Here is a 14,919-nt window from a genome sequence, read left to right on the forward strand (position 1 = left end):
CAACCAGCTACTATTTCTGAGACACATTCTGCTCACCTAGATTTAGGAAATCCACACAGGAGTAAGTAACACAAAAAGAGTGAAATGGGTCTTAATTTAAAGGATCTTCAGCTACCCCCAGCCCCAGTTTCTCCAGCTGGGAGTTTATCCCTGTCATTACATGCTTAAAGTAGAGATCAACTCTTCCTTCCTGTTCATGCAGATCTGGGAAAACTGGTTGTACTTTGTTCAGAGAAGAATAAACAGCAACCACTAACATGGTCAGCTCATTCCTACCATCTGTCAGCTCATTCCTTGATCTGTCAACTCCTTTTGCTGCTTATTTGCTGGCAAAGAAACTCAAACCAAAGGTCCTTTGGGAGATGCAAAGACAATAGAAGGAAACATTTGCCTGGTATCTGATGTTACCACAAAGATCTGGCCAGTGCACATAGAAATATTTGACTTACGATGGAAAATTTAATGGTGAATATTGCAGGAATAGAACCTGTGCTTAGAAGGGCTTATCTGTTCCCTGACATACACTCCAATTGTCAGTCGTTTTCCAGCACACTCCTCCCTCTGGAGGAGGGTACTGGTCACAGCATCTCCCCTACTCATTCATTCCCTGTTTTCCATTCCCAATCCCAATTTCCAGACTTCCAAATTTAGAGTGCTTCCCATCTGAGTAGTCCTGATGTGAAGTACAATTTAATCACAAGACACTGGCTGTCCAATCCTTCCTGGAGTTCTTCCTTAGGTGCATTTTGGCTCTTCCCTCTTGCACAAGAAACATCCTTGTTCACTCACAAGCGGCCACTGCTCTGTGCAGCTGCTGCTTGTTATCAAGAGGTTTCTGTGTGAAACAAAACCTAGTTATAAAAGAAGGGAAAAAAATGTGAATTCCCTGGGGCTGGGCATGAGGCTGTGGGACTCTCTTAAACCCCTGGAGATTAATTTCTGGTTCTGCAAACAAGCTCTGAATGAAAAACTTTGCCTGCTGGAGTCAACTACTCCCACCACAATTAATGTGTAGGAACTCAACATATGTGGAGGTTGTGTCTCTGGAGGTATTGTGATGGACCACTGTCACTGCAGGAAACCTAGAAAAAGTGGCATAGTAAGTGGGCATAAATTGGAAAAATTAGGCTGTTTTCAGTGAATTTACTAACCTTTCATTTAGTAACCTTTCATTGTCATTTTATAAATATTCAGATTTACTGATTAGCCATCCAAGCAAAGGGGTTTGCAATGGAAGCAACTACAGATCGGGGGACAATGTATGTGAGTACCAGGAGAGCTCATGCCACAGCAGCATCAAGCATAGGGTTGTGTAATTTGAAAATTTGGGTACGCATCCGTATTGCACTAACCTGAATTTGTTTTGCAGTGGAACTCAGCTGGTTTTGAAATGGAAAGACAAAAGAACTTACCGATAGCACAAGGGAAAAGGCACATAGAGGGTGTGCCAAAAGCGTTTAAAGACACATTCAACAACTGGTATTCAGACATGAAGAAGAAATTCTGCAATAAGCACAGGTAAGACAAGCTGTTCTATATAAGGAAAAAAAAAGGTGGTTGAGAGCTAACAGCACAGACAGTCTCTTTTTCCAGAAGTTTGGAACTAAAGTGTAGAAATTTCATATAGGGAGTACTATAGAAATATAGGGAAAACCGGGAACATAAAGCTGCCAGTCTCCTCCAGGCCAGAATTGCCACAAAATGGCATTTTGAAACTAGATAGATAAAAGAAGCTTTCTCAAATACTGGGAAGCAGGAAAGAGATGGTCACAATGCTAACTTCAAGTGTATCCAGGATGCTGTTCCAATGGACAGAGAGTGTTCAAAGCTGGAAATTTGAGTCCAAATATATAAATAGCATGACAACACAGTGTGGAAAAAGTACCTAAAGGAACACTGCAAACAAGTCAAAAAAAGACTTGGTGATGTACTGATCTCAGGGTCCAGAGGTGTCATTACAAAATCATGAAGTGTGGCGTCACTTCTCCTTACTTGAGAACACACATGCAAATTAATGCAGGCTGCATTAACAAGCACATGTGTACCTGAGACTACAGAGAAATGTAACACATGCCAAGCTAGCAGCCAAATGTGGGTTCAAGAGTCACAGACAGTAGGGGAAGGCTCTGGGTCACTCATTAAACTCTGAGACCTTGTTGTTCTTAAAAGATGAGCAAAATTGGGAAATGCAAGAAAACTGTTCACGTTTTGCTGAGTTTTCAGATCTGAGTCTGCTAAATTAATGTTTTAAGTAAAATATCACAATTTTATAATATGTTTCCAACTAGTCATTTTACAGCTTTCCACAGATGGTCTGAAGTATGTATGAAAATATAATTCAAATGGAAAATTCCATGCCTTTAGAGCATCCTTACATGCTCTCTCATATGCACCTCCTGCATGTCCTGCAGCAATAGTTTAAATGTTACAATTTCATGACCACTGGTGGTTTTGTGGTGGTGAAACGAAGCTGGAGAAGTGGAAGCAAAAGAAACAAAGCAAGAAAGAGTGATGTTTCTAGTAGGAAAACAAAATGTGCAAATGCAAGAGACTTGCAAGGAAAAGTAAAAGAATCAGAGGAGGTGATGTTAGCAGCACTCAGTTTATCTAGGAAAGGATAGGGGTTGGCTGAGATGCAAGGTGGAGAGACCCCATCAGGAGTGGGAACCAGCAGAGCTGTAGATGTTAGCTGAAGCCCTCCAGATGAATGAGGTGGTCTCCAGAAGGTCACCCAGGAGACATTTGTGAGGGGAGGAAGGAGTAGATGGGCTTGATGTAGACTCCCATGTGGAAAGGGCAGGGAACAGATGAGGGCAAGGAAGGATGAATAATGTGCCCAGGGTGGGAACAGAAGGAGGATGCTGGCATCCTGGTCCAAGGGTCTTTGTGGAAAGAAAGAAGGCAGCAGACAAGAAAAGCAATTCCATAAGACAGGAAGGAATACAGCTTCAAAGGGAATTTGCAATTAATGGCACCAGAAGCAGCAGCACAACCAGAAGGATGGGGATAGAGATGGAGGAGTGAGAGGCTGTGAAACTTAATGGTGCAAGCACTGGAATAAAGGTAGAGATCAGGGTTGTTAGGCTGAGGGTAGAGTTAGCTGTGGTGCTGGATTCTCCCATTCAGAGAACAAGGAAGAAGAAAGGGTGGGATTTAGGGACAAGGGGAAATTATAAGCTGCTTACCTTGGAAGTCTTGATAAAGGAGCCTGGAGGAAAGTGAGGATTTGGAGCTGTGAAGGATTGAGTAAGGCTAAAGGAGGTGGCAGAAGATACAGTTTCTGGGGTATTTGGATAAGTAGGAGCAGAGTAATGCTGTTGACTGTATAAGAGCCAGGAAGAGTACAGGAGAGGAACAAGCCTGGCTCAGACGTGGGAGAAGCTGGCAGTACCCCTGCACAGAGGTGGAAGAAAGAGAAGACCTGTGTGAAGCAGTAACCTGAGGTGGTAGGCAAGGGGTCTAAAGTGAAGGAAACTGTTGGAGGAGTGGGAGAGAGGATGGAGCAAGAGGTGTTAGGAGAGAGCACAGAAGATGTGAGTAGTAGGGAGATATAGAGGAAGGAAAGGGTAGAGCAGTGCAGCAAAGCTTTGTGAGGCTGAGGAGTGCAAGAGAAAAGGGGATGGGAGTCAAACAGCAGAGGTAGTGTGAAGGTGGAAAGGATGGAGAGATGGAATTATTCCAAGGTGGGAGGGAAGAAGAAAGACAAATGAATAGGCAAATTGTAACTAATGCAATAATTAACTGCTACAGCAGTAATCTGATTGTTACCCAAAAAAGAGGATGAGGCAGGGAGTTCGTGGGTGAGGGGGAGGCATGATCAGGCTGGTAGAGAAGCAGAAGTGGGCTGGGCCCAGTGGGGTGCAGAGGCAGCGTGGCAGGGAGCAGATGCTGGGGCTGTAGTTCCTATGGCAACATAGGAAGGCAAATGCAACAAGTGTGCCAACGTGGCAACGTTAGCAGGGGACAGCTCTGTGCCTTTCTGTGTCACACTGCTCAGGGTGGGAGTGGAGCCGAGCACCATCCCTGGCCACCAGGACAGCATGGCTCTGCCCCTGCAGAAACCAGCACAAATTACTGGCAGGTTTTTACTGCTGTGAAATGGAGGTCTTGTGCTCTCTTTCTCCAATCTTAGGAATCCCAAAGCGCAGCAGAGTGAGAGCTGCTGAGGGGCCTGTGTGCCCCATGGCGAGGGGATAGCTCTGCCGGGAGCGATGGAAGAGTGAGCATCTGCCCTCCTCATGCCCATGTGCCATGGGGCTGGGGGCTTAAATCTCCCATGCCCTGGCTCAGCATGGCCTGATGCAGCTGGCACATACCTCCAGGTGCCTGCAGTGTGTAGATGCCCGCTGTCATAGTGTGAGGCCGGTCTGCCTACAGCAGGCAGAAAAAGCACATGGCTTTCACAGGATGGGACCTTATTTTTCACTCATAAATTTTGGCAGAGTTTTCCCTTCCTTTCCTGTATCATCTCTTGTAATTAATCAGCAGTTTGGGTCTGTAGCTACTCCACCGTTGTGCTCATGTCCTACACTAAACAGCTGGAGACAGAACATAAGGGCAAATTTTCCTATAGCTCTGACGCTCGGACAGAAAGAATAACCCTGCGGGCTGAGCAGCAAGGATGCCGCTCCCATTTATCCTGCCCTACCGGAGATCCATCCTGCCCTGCCGGAGATCCATCCTGTCCCGCAGCAGCGCTCGGGCTCTCCGCGGGCTCTCAGCTGCGTCCAACAGCAGAGGGAGCTCCGGGAGAGGAAGAGGAGCAGGCGAAGCTTGGCAGGAGCAGCCCCGGGAAGGAGGGAGGTGGGCAAGGGTGGACGGAGGTAACTTCAGGCTGCTCTGCTGCACCAGGTAGGGAGCTTTTAACAGCGTGAATGGATGAGGGGAAAAGGGGCTTGAGAGCGGGAGCAGTTGAAAAGCAGCCACCATGGAAACAAAATGCCAGGAGAACTTTAGGTATAAAGAAACAAGAATGAGACAAGCAAAAGATGTGTCTGGGTGCTCTTTCTAAGATTTAAGATTTAGGCTAACTTCAGGGCATCTTGTGCTAAATAGCTGTAAGGAGGAGGAGGAGGGTATCTTAGTTACTTGGAGAGTGTTTTTTGTATATTTAGGTGCTAAAAGGTCTGGTTGTATTTTTTCTGAGGAGAATGCCCTGTGTTGAACACTATTGTCACATCAAATTAATTTCAGAAAGTTTCAGTGACATTTTGAGAAACTCTGGTGCCATGGGTTCACACCAGGATCAAAGGAAAGCAGTGAATATGCCTTTGTGGCAGTGGAAATGCACCCACTGGTAGTTGATGGCCATTTCTGCCACACTTGGGATGACAGCAATACCAGCCAGCCACATCACAGCCCCTACAAAGCCAGATCGTGGCTATGACTCTAGCCACAGAGATCAGAGCAAGGAAATAAATATGTTGGTCTTTCCATCCCTTGTTCTCCGTGGTCCCGGGTGCAGCACAAGAGCAGGCATGATTCATTCCACGGTGTCCGGGCAACCCAAGGGAAAATCGCCTGCTAATTTCAGTTTCTGATGTCAGAACATATAATTAACCTGACAAAGCAAAACGCTATTTTAGGTTAAGGCGTGATCAGACCTTCCTTCTCCCTCTACCTATTTCTAAATGGTAATAAGTTGAAGGTGTTTGAGGCTGGGGGAGGTATATGTTTTGTGGTGGCTATACAGTGTTGGCAGTGAATTTGCTGCTCTTATGCCCTCTAATAATAAAAATATTACCAGTGCTTTCTCCAATTAATTTATATTCAAGTTAAATGCAGAGAAACAAATTATTTGGACATCAGAGTAACCTTCTTCCCTGTCATTGCATGTGTGTACAACACTCCTCCTTTGTATCAGTGTTTGGAACAGGAGATTTGAAATTAGCATGCTGAATGCCATGGTGGCTGTGCATAGGAATCACAGGAGTACTTGGAATCTTTAAGGTGTGTAATGTTAGAGTGGATAGTGTGATGCTAGAATGACAGTGGATATTTAATTTTGTAGAAGCTTTAGTGACTGGAATACTTTGGTTTACTTTTTCAAATACTGTATTTGAAAAAGCGTTGGGAAGAGGATTTCAGAGGTGAATTTATATCATGTTGTTGCTATGTTTTCCCTTGGGTAGAATTGATAGAATGGAGCAATTGATTTTGTTTGATCTATAATATATACACATAACCAGCAGAATGTGCTGCATTTAAGGTAAGAAGATTAATATAGCCCATTTCAAGCAAAACTTCTTTTAGTGCTGTGTTGGCAAATCTGAGTTCTGTAGGCTCCCAGGCACAAAAAAAAAAAAAAAAAAAAAAAAAAAGCAGCCATTTTGCAGTTCTTGAGGTGGAGAAAGAGCTCTAAGTACCTCTGGGTCCCTGATTAAGGAGCTCCATTTTAAAACAAGAGTTCTACAGTCTCCTTCTACAGAATGACTAGTGGTTTCTTTGCTCCATAGTAAAATAGGAAGGCAGAGAGAAAATGCAGCATGTAAGATATAAATATTACTCCCTTATCCCTTTTTCCCCGCCTGCTGTTTTTGCCTCATATTCCTCAAATTTGGTAGTTTTTGGTGGTTGAGGTTTTTTTGTTGTTGTTTTCGTTGTTGTTTTTTTACGATTTGGGTTTGGGTTGGTTTTTTTTGGGGAGAGGGGTTGTTTGTCTGGATTTTCTCCTGATCTAGTTGCGTGAGTCCTTAATCTTTAGCCATTTGAATGACTGGAGATCAGTCATTTGCAGGCTCAGAGCATTTTGGTCCCACATATGTTCTTTCTTTTTCCTCCTGCTGCTCAGAAAGCTTTGCCCAGCTGTGCACCTCATTATGCCCTTGTGGCTAGGCTATTTTAAGGAAACTTATTCCAAAGGAATAACAACATCAGCAAGGTCTAACTATTGTACCAGTGTGATTGGTGAAGTAAAGGTTAAGTGCTAGCACAGGTACAGCTCAGCACTCTGAAGATAACTGGCTTGCCATTTCTTTAAAGGTCACCTAGATCCAGGTGGGGCACTTAGGTTTTGTGTCACTCCGTTTGCACATGGAGCCACAGCCATTTCACTGAGAAAGCCAATTGAGATCTGAAGGGGAAAGAAGGGCTTTCAGGCCTGATTTGAAGAAAGAAATAATAGACTGAAATGTCCCTGGGAAAGCAGGGAAACTGTTCCAGAGAGCAGGGCTAGACAAAGTATGACACCTGAAAGCTTCTTTTGGTCTTACCCTGCTAATTCTTATTATGACAGCTTTTAAATTTTTATTTCCTCTTCAGTCTCCATGTTTAGCATTTAGTAATTGTGAAAATGGTGTTGAGCAGAAGAGGCAGAGATCATAGAAGCAGTAAAGTGCAAAATCAAGAAAATAAGAAGAGCTAAGTAGATTAAGTAGACTGGCACAGACGAACCCCTCCTCCCAGCCCGCTGGCTCTGAAGATCTGAAGGTACTCAACATCTCAGCAGTGATTCCTGCCTGGGCACTGAGTATCCACACCCATGTTACCAGCCAGTACATTTGACTGACACAGGCTCTATCTTGGGCTGGCCAAGCAATGCACAACCACATTCTTGCTTCTGCTGAAGTAAGTTCTGCCCTGGCAAGGTTTGCCTGCAGCTCGGTTTATGGCCTTCCTGCCATGCCTCCCATCTCATATGATGCTCTGTGTTTTGTGACTTTATAGTCCTTTATTGATAAGTACAGAATGAAACAGATTGGCCATCTGTTTGTCTATCCACTGGATGAAATTTGAGAACTCATGAAAACTAGGTCTTCTGTGTAATCAGAAGCAGCCAGCATGTGTTCCTGCCATCACTTGAAAAACTTTGCTGAGCTGCAGTGAGATAACACAGGCTAATTGCAATGCACACCATCATGGCTGCTGCTCTTGTTTCAAAATACAAAGGTACTTGCTAAGAATGAGGCCATTCCCCAAATTTTTAGAAATGGGAACTGCACATTGGGTGGCTGACATCACAAATGAAACAAAAGAACTGGTGAGCACATTGTGGAGTTCTAGATGTAAGTAGAAACTGCTGTTTATCTAAAACAGTAATTCATTCCTTTTTTCAGCACAAAGACAAGGTAAGCAGTGATTTTTTTCCATCCAGGAAGTTCAGAAGCTAGGCTGGCTTGCAAGCCCTTTAAGAGTCATTGTGTTTTTTAATACAGAGGCTGCTGTGCCAGGTGATTGAAGAAAAGCATAATAGCAAAGTATCTTCAGAAAAAGTGGTAACACAGGTCTGGATAATTGTTTATAATGGAGTCATATAATGGCAAAGAAAGTTGGTTAGCAGGAATTTAAAAAAGAAATCGATGGAATTACAAATGAACCTAGTAGGGACACGGTTTTGCAATGCTTTTTATATTGGAAAAACATGCTTTTTTTTCTTTTCTTCAATATCTTTGGGATTGTCAGTAAAAGTGTATCAAAAGGAAGATTGTCTGATAATTTGATTAGACTTCCTGAAAGCTTTGGCAGTTTGTCCTGGTGATGGGCAGACTGAGCTGCAGCAGTCTGGCAGCACAGGATCACAGCCTGGGGCTTCTCCTTCCCTCTCCTCTCTGGAAGAGCAGAGCCCCACACCTCACAGCTGGCTCTCCATGCAACAGGCTTTCCACAGCCAGCTGTGGGCATATGCAGAGCAGGCCCTTGCCAACATCTGCTTGCAGGACAACAAACCAGCTGCCAGCACATCGCCCAATTTTGCCTGGGAAGTCATCCTTGCTGCCACTATGGTGGGTGTGTGGCACAGGGGTGGCACTAATGGCCCTGGGGGGTGGCAGTGGCAGATGGGGGCTGACAAGTCTGACTGCAGTCCCAGCCCCATCGTCCTGCCCATGTGTCCTGGTCGAATACCACAGGCTGAGCTGTTCAGCACTTAGAAACACTCTTTCTTGAAAACAGGTGGCCAGTAGCCAAGAGAAGTGACTCATATGCATCCTCCTCCTTATTTAAACTGGAGTCTTCCCCTTCATGCTTTGCCCATTCCATGGAGCCAAATTGGTGTTTCTGGAGAGGGGAAAGCCAATTCCCTGCCTGTGCCTCTTCTATGTAGCCATCTACACTTCTTCCTGAGTAACTGCTACCTCATCTACTTCTTTATCATAGAATCATAGAATACTTTGGGTTGGAAGGCATCTTTAAAGGTTATCTTGTCTAATCCACAACATCAAAATTCCCTTTCATCCTAAAGTTGCTTGGAAGAAAAATTTGTCAGCCCACTCAAAACCAGGACTGAAATATTTCCCAGTATGGAATTTTCTCACTGTTTTCTGAGGAGCCACTGGTGCACTCTATTTTTGACACCATCTCTTCCTCATATTCACCTTCTGCTGATGTTTCTTTTGCAGTTGGCTCCCTTGGACTGAACTTGGACACCTGCTGGACAATGTCATACAGGTATATATGAGATGCACAGTATGGCTGTTTGAGTGAAAGAAGGAAAGTACTGGAAATCATCTCAGAATAAATAGTCAGCTTTCAACCTGGCCAAAACTGTAACTCTGTTGGAGGGCTGAAATTTTCTAAAAATTTTTAATGAAATAAGAATGAGGGTAACAATAAGGTTGAAAAATATGACATATTTGGTTACTCAAAGTTAGGGAATTTGAAAAATTGAAAGTAAAATGCAGTTGTAAATCCAAACAGGATTGGTTTATCCTGTGAGGCATATGGCTGCATTGCTATTGCTTGTTATCTCAGTTCTCTGAGCCACAAATCAAAATAACAAAATTAGTTTATTTAATTGTAAAGGGCCAATGTCAAAACTGTGCAAGTGGAAAAGAGCCATTTTCCCCTCACAGCCTCTGTTTTCTTGCATCTTTTTTATCATATGGAGTAACTTGGAGTTGGCTGCCTTGTACTTTTGCATGTAGACTATAGCAGGATAACAGAATGGCTGGGATTTTTATTTGCCCCAAGCTGAGCTCTTTTAAATTTATAATTTCCCTCCTCTCTTTTCTATTCCACCTCAGCATGTCCTAGGTGGTCAGAGCTAGAAACAGCAAGGCAGAAAGAGCTGCCCAAAAGTACTCAAACTTGAGCTTGGGGAAGACCAAACCTGAAACAGTGGGAGAGGTCTCTACTAGAAAAGCTTGAAAGAGATGGTGTAGAGAGGTTTAAATTAAAACCCATTTGCGTTACCTTTAAATACATACCAAAACAAGTGAAAAAAAAAATCCAAACCAAAACAAAAACCAAACAACCCAGCATATGTTCTGTAGGAGGCGAGTCCTTCACACTTGTGTTTGCCCTGTCGGAAAGGGACTCTTAATTGGATCCGGATCTGCCCAGTTCCAGGTGTCTCCTCTCACAGGTCCCCAGAGCCATTTGTTTGTTTTGCTGGTGTGCCTCAGCTTGGCAAAGTATCTTGATTGCTAAGTGAATGTGGATTCAGCCAGCTCTGACCAGCTCTGGCATCTGAAAAAATCCTTTTTTCTTCCGCTTGGATTTCTCTGCCAGCTGCCTTCGAGTCAGGATTTCCCAGCCAGCAGCTCTTGTTATTATCTGTTTTCACTTGCCTTGATGTTTACCAGATTGGACTGCTTTTATCTCTATTAACCCTCCCTCACTGTGGAGCCCCAGTATTACATACCCTATGTGCCTTGGCCACTGGGTCAGAGCAGAAATAAGTAAATAGATAATAAAATCACCTTGTTGAGAAAACAGTGAGGTCTAAAATATTGGCCAAAAATAACACAAGTGGTGATGATCTCAGGGAAGAAAATAGCTAAAAGGCCAAATGAAGGTATTAAAAATCAAAGGTTGAAATAATTGACTCATTAGCTCATTAGACGAAATCTGAGTTCTGCTAAAATTCCCCACCAGAAGAAAACTCTGGTATGAAAATAGTGCTGAACAGCTGAGAGCAGGACAAGCTGGCCTGATTTTTCCTGGTCTCAGAGTGAATTGTTGCTAAGAAGTGCTTTCATTTGTAACCTTAGATACGTCATACAGTCATTTAGACCAGAAGGTCTGATTAAAAATGCATCTAAAAACGTAACGGGGAAATTCTCAATCTTTAAGGGGCCATAAAGCTATTCTGAACAAGCACCAAAAATCACTTCCCATCTCCTCCAGTTCTTGAAAACATGCGGAGAAAATAAAATATGGAAAAGATAAGCTCGTTTTTTGTTTTTATTTTAAATTTCATTCTTCATTAAGACCAATATACTTTCAAAGGTAATAGATTACATCTAGTTAAAAAGACCCGCATGCCTGGTCACGTGTCAGTTCAGTGTTTAAGAAATATTTAAGGATATCGGTGGCTTTTCAGTTAAAGGAGGAAAAAAATGTTCTAGCGGATTTCGGGGTGAGGATCGGGGTAAGTTCGGCTTCTTCCTCAGTGTCCTGTGCTCAGCCTCCGGAGCCGCCGTGGAGGAATCCGTCCCTGCGATCCCAGCGGTGCCGCCCCCGCCCAAGCTAAAGCTGCCTTCGACTTTTTGGTTCCCTCAACGGCTCAAAATAGACAAATGAAGTAACTTCCCTCCTTCCCCATGATAAGATTTTAATAATGAAGCCACGCAATGTGAACTTGTCGCTGCTTTATTTGGCTCACGCACTACGTTCCATTTACCTGCGCACCGCGAACACCCCTCGGGCTTTGCCGCCCGGCGCTTCGCTCCCGCCGCGCCCCGCGGACACTTCCAGCGCCCCCGCTCAGCCCCGGCGGTCCCGCCCCCGGCCCCGGCCCCCGGCCCCGGCCCCCGGCACCTGAGCGCGGCGGCTGCGCGGGGGGCGAGCGGGCGGGGCCGGCCCGGCCCGGCCCTCACATGCGCGGCGCCGCAGGAGCCATTGGCCGCCGCCCCGCCGGCCCCGCCGCCGCCGGCAGCCGGTGCTGTCCGCACGCCGAGCCATGCGGGTGCGCGCTGCAGGGCGCTGCTAGGAGCCGAGCCCGCCCCGCCTCTGCCCGCCCGCATGGCAGCTCCGTGGGACTGACCGCCGCCGAGAAGCTCTGCGCCCCCGCCGCACGCACGGTTCGGCTCGGCTCGGCTCGGCCGGGCGGCTCTCGGGGTCCGCAGCCCGCAGAGCCGTCCCTGAGGTGAGGCGTGCGCGGGGCCGGCGGGAGGCGGTCAGGCAGGCGGCGGAAGGGCCGCGGGGAGGGGGCGGCATCCTCACCGGCACCCCCGCCGCTCCCTCCCCGCGCCTTCCCTCGCGCTCCTCTTTATGTTTTTCTGCGCGCAGACCGGCCTGGGCCGGTTCGCCGGTGCTGCTGCCAGCCCGGTGTGCCTCGGCGGGACCCCGGGGGCGGCTGCGCTCGTCGCGCTGCTCTCCCGCGGGATGCGCATCCACGCAGGACGTGCCCGCATGAGCGGGGGGCCGGCGGCGAGAGCGGGACTGGGAGTGCGGCGTGGTGCTGGGGAATGCGGCTGGAACTGCGAACCCCTTTCGAGGCCAGTGGGGTTGGATCCGGCCCCTCTGGGGGACGCCAGCTATGCGGGTTTTGTATGGGGTCAGCTGTGCGTCGTGTTGCAGCGCACGCAGATTAAAGGGGCCCAAGCCAGTCAGTAAAGCACATCTTCAGGGCAGAACCAGCCCTTGTCAGATAACCATCTCTGTTTTTTCGAGGCGCGTCTCCTCCCTTCCCCCTGCTCCCCAGTACGTGGCAATACCGACTCCTGCTCCTTTAGGATCCCTGAGCTTGGCACAGCAGCTCCTGTATTGCAAACCTGCATTTCCCTCCCCGTCACAAGTGCTGCTCCTGCTCTCAAACAAATACGAATTCAGGCGCAGAAGGCTTGTGACTTGCCCAGCATCCTTTAGAGGAGCTGGTCTGCGGTCACTGGGGGGATTCAGGCTCTGCGTTTCCAGCACGCTTGCAGCCCGTTGCACTTTCTCCTCTGCATGTTCCCAGTGTGTAAGAGCCATGAGATAGGTTACTCAGACTTGAAAATGGAGGACGGTAGTGGTGGTGGTGTTGTTTGGTGGATAAGTCTTAGCAGTACTTCCTGTAATGGTGGTGCTGAAAGTGATGTTTTACTTGACTTAGCTGCTGATGCAGAGAGCACTTCGGGGTACCTGCTGCTCGTAAGCTTTGCCAGTTACAGCTTTAAAACAATCCTCTAAAACTACAGGGAAGTATCTGGTGTTTTTTTCAGCATTATGTCTGTCACCGTGATAGGAAAGGATAGTGTTTTCTGCCTGTAAAACTGAAGGTGGGGAGTGACAATGCCTGCTTGTTTGGGAGAGAGGGCTTTTAGGATGGGAGAAATTTGCATGAACAGGGCTGAGATTTTAAACCCACAGCTCTGAGCTATCAAAAAAGCACTCTCATGCCAGATGGGGTAGCTAAGTCCCTTTCTCTGTGTTGTTTTTTTTCTTTTATTTCTGTCTTATTTCTTGTTTTTTGTGGTGGTGTTTTGTTTTGTTTTTTTCCCTCACCTCTTCCTGGAGACAAAGGAAATCATCTTTCTTCAAACTTAGGGTAAGGTTAGTGTTGTGTTATTTGCTCTTGATTGCCATCTTTAAATTAATTCACCAAGCCTTACTTGGGGCCAGGATCCTATTCATTCTTTGTGCCTTACAAATGCCCTATAAACCTTTTATTGTTAGTTGAAACTGATTTATGAGGTCCTGACCTAGGAATATGCTTCTGTGGCTATATTTTTTTTGCACAATTTTATCCTGTGTCTCTAGGCAGGCATTGCCTTTATAGTAAACTCACTTGGTGCTTTGCCTGTACCTTGCTTAGTGTCAGAAACGCTTGTCTGTTTGCTCCATTTTCTTGCACATAATAGCAGGGGATATTAAATAGATTCTGTTCTTTGTAATTGTGATGACTTCAACACAAAATATTAAAACTTTACAACAGCTGTGTGAGGTTATGCAGGGAAGGAAGCAGCATTAAGCTGTCATTTGTTTTGTAAGATCCAGGTATGCACAGCAGATATATCTACCAGTCTTGACATCCTTGAGGGGATGGTAATCTGTCCAGTGTGTTGAGATCTGGAAAATGAATTCTAACCAGCAGTACCAGCAATGAAGAAAGACTTTGTGCTGCTGTCAGAGGAAGGTAATTATTAATAGGAGCCAACCTCTATAATAACAATGCAGAGAGAGTGAAAGCACTTGGGTGCTTGCCCTGGAAAGATTAACTAGTGAACATTGTACTAATACATAGCTGTACACCTGAAATGTAGCTCTTGTATTCCAGTTCTTTCTTAGCCCTTTGTGCCTGTTGCCTTCGTCTTTTGTGTGGCAATACATAAATGGCGGTACAGAGATATCACAGCTCTGCCTCCTGTTTATGGACTCTTTTCTTGACTACATGCCTGGATAGGGAGGAAAAAAGCTAATGCTGTTTGTGCTGGACTTGCAATAAGTCCTGCCAGTGACAAAAGGATAAGAGAATAAAGGCTAGTGGAGGAAAGGGTACGTCCATCCCTGTGGTCAAAAGCACTTGCAGCTATGCGTGTTGTGGCTTGGTGCAATTTTATAAGGGAAGTTTCCTGCGTTGAAATTGGTTCTTTTAAATTCTCTAGGTCTTCCCATTTCTTCTGTGTATTGAGGTCCCATTCAGAGTGTGTTAAAGCCAGTGGCAGTAAGTGGGTTTTGAATCAGGCCCTGTAGGCAAGCTGAGTTTCTTACCTTCTCTGTGTTCTCTGATGGCACCAGTGGCTGTGTCAGGTCCTGCTTGTGCTGCGTTCTCGAGGGTTGGCAGAGTGCTGACTCAGCACCTCAGCCCAGCCTCTCCCTTTGCCTTCTCCTGCACCCCTCAGAGCCAGAGGGGAGCTTGGCTACAGGTACAGGGGCACTGTGATAGCTGAGTTAGTGTCCTGAGGCTTAAAGCACTTCATCTCTGTGGGGCTGCTGAAGGCTGCTTTGCTGAGAAGTACCCTGAGTCACAAGTGGGGGAACATAAGGGAACTCAGTAAACAAGTTTCTCAACTGGATTAAAAAAAAAAGAAAAAAAGAAGGGAGTTCCAGTGTAAGTAT

The 14,919-nt window shown here is 46.0% G+C and overlaps 1 protein-coding gene across 2 annotated transcripts in view; it reads left to right on the forward strand.

The window, feature by feature from the left end:
* The first annotated feature begins 11,918 nt into the window (after positions 1-11,918).
* The window catches only part of LRRC8D (leucine rich repeat containing 8 VRAC subunit D), a 51,230-nt gene continuing 48,229 nt past the window's right edge, over positions 11,919-14,919 (forward strand). Inside the window, exon 1 of one of the 2 annotated variants that reach the window (XM_066555624.1) lies at positions 11,919-12,025. The gene's annotated coding sequence lies outside the window, so the exon portion shown is untranslated. The remainder of the gene's footprint in view (positions 12,026-14,919) is intronic. The other variant, XM_066555626.1, reaches the window with a different exon arrangement.

The sequence above is a fragment of the Molothrus aeneus genome, chromosome 9 (assembly GCF_037042795.1).
Source record: "Molothrus aeneus isolate 106 chromosome 9, BPBGC_Maene_1.0, whole genome shotgun sequence".
Taxonomy (NCBI): Eukaryota; Metazoa; Chordata; class Aves; order Passeriformes; family Icteridae; genus Molothrus; species Molothrus aeneus.